Here is a 7,618-nt window from a genome sequence, read left to right as displayed (position 1 = left end):
TTCACGGAGAAAAAAATCAGAGAGGAAGTTTCATCGCGTTTTACGATACGAAGCCGCCGCCAAGCCCTAATCTCTCTCGGGAGGGCTGATCTGGAGTCCGTTCGGGGCTCCGGAGAGGGGGATTCGTCGCTGTCGTCATCATCAACCATCCTCCATCACCAATTTCATGATGCTCACCGCCGTGCGTGAATAATTCCATCGTAGGCTTGCTGGACGGTGATGGGTTGGATGAGATTTACCATGTAATCAAGTTAGATTTGTTAGGGTTTGATCCCTAGTATCCACTATGTTCTGAGATTGATGTTGCTATGACTTTGCTATGCTTAATGCTTGTCACTAGGGCCCGAGTGCCATGATTTCAGATCTGCACCTATTATGTTTTCATGAATATATGTGAGTTCTTGATCCTATCTTGCAAGTCAATAGTCACCTATTATGTGTTATGATCCGACAACCCCGAAGTGACAATAATCGGGATACTTCTCGGTGATAACCATAGTTTGAGGAGTTCATCTATTCACTAAGTGCTAATGCTTTGGTCTGGTTCTCTATTAAAAGGAGGTCTTAATATCCCTTAGTTTCCACTAGTACCCCGCTCCCACGGGAGGGTAGGACAAAAGATGTCATGCAAGTTCTTTTCCATAAGCGCGTATGACTATATTCGGAATACATGCCTACATTACATTGATGAATTGGAGCTAGTTCTGTGTCACCCTATGTTATAGCTATTACATGAGGAATCGCATCCTATATAGTTATCCATCACTGATCCAATGCCTACGAGCTTGTCACATATTGTGCTTCGCTTATTTACTTTTCCGTTGCTACTGTTACAATTACTACAAAACTATTATCTTTACTTTTCCCACTTACCATTACTATCATACTACTTTGCTACTAAATACTTTGCTGCAGATACTAAGTTATCCAGGTGTGGTTGAATTGACAACTCAACTGCTAATACTTAAGAATATTCTTTGGCTCCCCTTGTGTCGAATCAATAAATTTGGGTTGAATACTCTACCCTCGAAAGCTGTTGCGATCCCCTACGCTTGTGGGTTATCAGCATCCATGGCGATGATCGTGGGATGCTCTGCATCACATGATATTCATTGATGAGTGGTTGTTGCCCATGAACAAGTGCCACTCATCAGTGATACTTGCTCATCGGCAAGTGCCATTGATCATATTTTGAAAGCTGCACTGATTAGTGGTTGCTACCAATGAGCAAATACCACACATCAGTGACGCTTGCTCTTCAGCAAGTGCCACTTACCTGTGTGTGAAGCCAATGCCATGTTACTAACCCATGTCATCTTACCGGACAAGGTGATGAAGATGGAGTGGGATAGGGCCAGTCGAGGAGCTTAGGTCGTGGTCGGCGCCGAGGGCGTCGTGGACTTCATCCCCACAAACTACTGGCTCAAGAGGGTGGACCTTCCTGGTAGGGCCGCCTTCATGAGCCAGCCTCATTCAAGGGGATGATCTCCGAGGGCCGACTGTCAGTGTCAAAACCGGCAGATCTCGGGTAAGGGGTCCCAAGTTGCGTGTCATGGATCGATGGGTAACAGGAGACAGGGAACATGATGTTTACCCAGGTTCGGGCCCTCTTAATGGGGGTAATACCCTACTCCATGCTTGATTGATCTTTATGGATATAGAGATTACAAGAGTTGATCTACCTCGAGATCATATGTTGTGGTCTAAACCCTAGGGGTATGATGTTTGATTTCATGATGATCTAGCATCTCCCTATCGACTAGCCCGGCCTCAGCTTATATAATGTACCAGAGGCCTAGGATAACAAGAGTCCTAGTCGAATACGCCTGTGGAGAGGATTCCTTGTCTTGATCACCAAGTGTTGTGGAATCTTCCTCGTGTATACATCAGCTGCCCAAACTGGCCCATGAGTAAATGGCCAACTGATCGGGAGACAATGTGGTGAGTACCCCCTAGTCCAGGACACCGTCAGTAGCCCCCTGAACCGGTCTTCAAGTTTGGGGCGCTCCTCGGTTATTCCGAACTACTTCTTCATCTTTAGTCGTCGGTCTTGAATATTGGTTCAACAAATCTACCCATCTTCCATCTTGAGGATTGCCGAGCTAGATCTGAAGATCTCACACGATCGGGTATCCGAGGAGCCCTTTAAGTCTTCAACTTTTATCAATGCCTTGTTATTTGTATGCCACACCTCGGGTTTGAAGTGTTTGCCATGTACTACCTCTTGAGCATGCGTTGGTTTTCCCTTGAAGAGGAAAGGGTGATGCAGCAAAGTAGCATAAGTATTTCCCTCGGTTTTTGAGAACCAAGGTACCAATCCAGTAGGAGGTTACACGCAAGTCGCCTTGTACTGTAGACGTTAATGGGCCTGCAAGTGCACAGGTTTGTAGGACAGTAGCAAATTTCCCTCAAGTGGATGACCTAAGGTTTATCAATCCATGGGAGGCGTAGGCTGAAGATGGTCTCTCTCAAACAACCCTGCAACCAAATAACAAAGAGTCTCTTGTGTCCCCAACACACCCAATACAATGGCAAAATGTATAGGTGCACTAGTTCGGCGAAGAGATGGTGATACAAGTGCAATATGGATGGTAGATATAAATATTTGTAATCTGAAAATATAAAAACAACAAGGTAACTAATGATAAAAGTGAGCGTAAACGGTATTGCAATGGTAGGAAACAAGGCCTAGGGTTCATACTTCCACTAGTGCAAGTTCTCTCAACAATAATAACATAGATAAATCTTATAACAATCCCTCAACATGCAACAAAGAGTCACTCCAAAGACACTAATAGCGGAGAAAAAACAAAGAGATTATGGTAGGGTATGAAACTACCTCAAAGTTATTCTTTCGGATCAATCTATTCAAGAGTTCGTACTAGAATAACACCTTAAGACACAAATGAATCAAAACCCTAATGTCACCTAGATACTCCATTTTCACCTCAAGTATTCGTGGGCATGATTATACGATATGCATCACACAATCTCAGATTCATCTATTCAACCAACACAAAGTACTTCAAAGAGTGCTGATACGTCCATTTTGCATCATGCTTTTATATCAATATTTATTGCATTATGGGCTGTTATTACACGTTACATCTCAATACTTTTGGCTATTCTCTCTTATTTTACAAGGTTTACCATGAAGAGGGGGAATGCCGGCAGCTGGAATTCTGGCTGGAAAAGGAGCAAACGTTGGAAACCTATTCTGCACAACTCCAAAAGACCTGAGACTCCATGAAACAACCTTTTGGATTTATTAAGAATTTTTGAGCAAAAGAAATAGGCCAGGGGGCCCACACCCTGTCCAGGAGACAGGGGGGCACGCCCCCCTAGGGGCGTGTCCCCTATCTCCTGGGCCCCCTGGTGGGCCTCCGGCGTCCATCTTCTGCTATATGAAGGGTTTTGACCTGGAAAAATTCGTGGGCAATCTTACGGGACGAAACTTCGCCTCCACGAGGCGGAACCTTAGCGGAATCAATCTAGGGCTCTGGCGGAGCTGTTCTGCCGGGGACACTTCCCTCCGGGAGGGGGAAATCATCACCAACGATCCTCTCATCGGGAGGGGGTCAATCTCCATCAACATCTTCACCAACACCATCTCATCTCAAAACCCTAGTTCATCTCTTGTATCCAATCTTGTATCAAAACCACAAATTGGTACCTGTGGGTTGCTAGTAGTGTTGATTGCTCCTTGTAGTTGATACTAATTGGTTTACTTGGTGGAAGATCATATGTTTAGATCCTTCATGCATATTATTACACCTCTGATTATGAACATGAATATGCTTTGCGAGTAGTTACGTTTGTTCCTGAGGACATGGGTGAAGTCTTGCTATTAGTAGTCATGTGAATTTGGTATTCGTTTGATATTTTGATGAGATGTATGTTGTCTCTCCTCTAGTGGTGTTATGTGAACGTCGACTACATGAAACTTCACCATTATTTGGGCCTAGAGGAAGGCATAGGGAAGTAATAAGTAGATGATGGGTTGCTAGAGTGACAGAAGCTTAAACCCTAGTTTATGCGTTGCTTCATTAGGGGTTCATATGGTCCCATATGTTTAATGATGTGGTTAGGTTTACCTTAATACTACTTTTTGTAGTTGCGGACGCTTGCAATAGGGGTTAATCATAAGTGGGATGCTTGTCCATGTTAGGGCAATACCCAAGTGTCGGTCCACCCACATATCAAATTATCAAAGTACCGAACGCGAATCATATGAACGTGATGAAAACTAGCTTGACGATAATTCCCAATGTGTCCTCGGGAGCTCCTTCCTCATTATTAGAATTTGTCCAGGCTTATCCTTTGCTACATAAAGGATTGGGCCACCTTGCTGCACTTTATTTACTTTATTTACTTTTTGCTCGTTACTATTTATCTTATCACAAAACTATCTATCACCTACTATTTCAGTGCTTGCAGAGAAAACCTTACTGAAAACCGCTTATCATTTCCTTCTGCTCCTCGTTGGGTTCGACACTCTTACTTATCGAAAGGACTACGATAGATCCCCTACACTTGTGGGTCATCAAGACTCTTTTCTGGCGCCGTTGCCGGGGAGCGTAGCGCTCTTGGTGAGTGGAACTTGGTAAGGAAACATTTATATAGTGTGCTGAAATTTTCTGTTACTTGTCACTATGGAAACTAATCCTTTGAGTGGCTTGTTTGGGGTATCTTCACCCCAACCAGAAGAGCAAAGAGATGCTCCTCAACCTACTGAACCTTATGAAAATATTCACTTTGAGATTCCTTCGGGTATGATAGAAAAACTGCTAGCTAATCCTTTTGCAGGAGACGGAACATTGCATCCCGACTTACACCTTATCTTTGTGGATGAAGTTTGTGGATTATTTAAGCTTGCAGGTATTCCCGATGATGTTGTCAAAAGGAAGGTCTTCCCTTTATCTTTGAAGGGAGATGCAATGACATGGTATAGGCTATGTGATGATACGAGATCTTGGAATTATAAGCGATTGAAGTTGGAATTTCACCAGAAGTTCTATCCTATGCATCTTGTTCATCGTGATCGTAATTACATATATAATTTCTGGCCTCGCGAAGGAGAAAGCATCGCTCAAGCTTGGGGGAGGCTTAAGTCATGTTATTCATGCCCCAATCATGAGCTCTCTCGGGAAATGATTATTCAGAATTTTTATGCTCGGCTTTCTCTTGATAATCGCAACTTGCTCGATACTTCCTGTGCTGGTTCCTATATGCTGAAGACTATTGATTTCAAATGGGACTTATTGGAAAGAATTAAACGCAACTCTGAAGATTGGGGTTCCGACGATGGTAAGGAGTCAGGTATGACACCTAAGTTTGATTGTGTTAAATCTTTTATGGATACCGATGCTTTCCGTGGATTTAGCTCTAAGTATGGACTTGACTCTGAGATAGTAGCTACTTTTTGTGAAACTTTTGCTACTCACGTTGATCTCCCTAAAGAGAAGTGGTTTAAATATAATCCTCCTGTTGAAGTGAAAGTAGTTGCACCTATTACAGTCGAAGAAAGACTATTACATATAGTGATCCTATTATTCCTGCTGCTTATGTTGAAAAACCTCCTTTTCCTGTTAGGATAAAAGATCATGTTAAAGCTTCGACTGTTGTTCGTAAGAGTAATACTAGGACTTATACACCTCCTGAGCAAATTAATGTTGAACCTGGTATTGCTATGATTAAAGATCTCTTGGATGAGGACTTAGATGGGCATGTTATCTCTTTCTTGGGTGAAACTGCTAATATTGCTAGAACCGATACTAAGACACGTAGACCTGTTGTAGGCACGCCTGTTATTTCTGTTAAAATAGGAGATCATTGTTATCATGGTTTATGTGATATGGGTGCTAGTGCTAATGCGATACCTTATGATCTTTATAAAGAAATTATGCACGATATTGCACCTGTTGAATTAGAAGATATTGATGTTACTATTAAGCTTGCTAATAAGGACACCATTAAACCTATTGGGATTGTTAGAGATGTTGAAGTCTTGTGTGGGAAGATTAAATACCCTGTTGATTTTCTTGTTCTTGGTTCCCCACAAGATGATTTTTGTCCCATTATTTTTGGTAGACCCTTCTTGAATACTGCTAGTGCTAAGATTGATTGTGAAAAGAATATTGTCCCTGTTGGCTTAGATGATATGTCTCATGAGTTTAATTTCGCTAAGTTTAGAAGACAACACCGTGAAAAGGAACCATCTAGTAAGGATGAAATTATTGGTCTTGCTTCCATGGCTGTTCCTCCAACTGATCCGTTAGAACAATATTTGCTAGACCATGAAAATTATATGTTTATGAAGGAAAGGGAAGAAATAGATGAAGTGTTCCTTAAACAAGAACCTATGCTAAAACATAACCTTCCCATTGAAATTCTTGGGGACCCCCCTCCACCCAAGGGTGATCCCGTGTTTGAACTCAAAACATTACCTGATAATCTTAAGTATGCTTATCTTGATGAAAAAGAAATATATCCTGTTATTATTAGTGCTAACCTTTCAGAGAAAGAAGAAGAAAGATTATTGAAAACTCTGAAGAAGCACCGAGCTGCTATTGGATATACCCTGGATGATCTTAAGGGCATTAGTCCCACATTATGTCAACACAAAATTTCAGTGGAGAAAGATGCCAAACCAGTTAGAGATCCTCAAAGACGATTAAATCCCAAAATGAAGGAAGTGGTAAGAAAGGAGATACTAAAACTCCTTGAGGCAGGTATTATTTATCCCGTTGCTGATAGTGAATGGGTAAGCCCTGTCCATTGTGTCCCTAAAAAGGGAGGTATTACCGTTGTTCCTAATGATAAAGATGAATTGATCCCGCAAAGAATTATTACAGGCTATAGGATGGTAATTGATTTCCGTAAGTTAAATAAAGCTACTAAGAAAGATCATTACCCTTTACCTTTTATTGATCAAATGCTAGAAAGGCTATCCAAACACACACATTTTTGCTTTCTAGATGGTTATTCTGGCTTCTCTCAGATACCTGTATCAGCGGGGGATCAATCTAAAACTACTTTTACTTGCCCTTTTGGTACTTTTGCTTATAGACGTATGCCTTTTGGTTTATGTAATGCACCTGCTACCTTTCAAAGATGCATGATGGCTATATTTTCTGATTTTTGTGAAAAGATTTGTGAGGTATTCATGGATGACTTCTCCGTCTATGGATCCTCTTTTGATGATTGTTTGAGCAACCTTGATCGAGTTTTGCAGAGATGCGAAGACACTAGTCTCGTCCTGAATTGGGAAAAGTGTCACTTTATGGTTAATGAAGGCATTGTCTTGGGGCACAAGATCTCCGAGAGAGGTATTGAAGTTGATAAAGCCAAAGTTGATGCTATTGAAAAGATGCCATGTCCCAAGGACATAAAAGGTATAAGAAGTTTCCTTGGTCATGCCGGTTTTTATAGGAGGTTCATTAAGGACTTTTCTAAAATCTCTAGGCCTCTGACTAACTTATTGCAAAAAGATATTCCTTTTGTCTTTGATGATGATTGTGTAGAAGCATTTGAAACACTTAAGAAAGCTTTGATCACTGCACCTATTGTTCAGCCACCTGATTGGAATTTACCTTTTGAAATTATGTGCGATGCTAGT

This window comes from Triticum aestivum, chromosome 3B (genome assembly GCF_018294505.1).
Source record: "Triticum aestivum cultivar Chinese Spring chromosome 3B, IWGSC CS RefSeq v2.1, whole genome shotgun sequence".
Lineage (NCBI taxonomy): Eukaryota > Viridiplantae > Streptophyta > Magnoliopsida > Poales > Poaceae > Triticum > Triticum aestivum.
Note: the sequence above shows the minus strand (reverse complement) of the source record.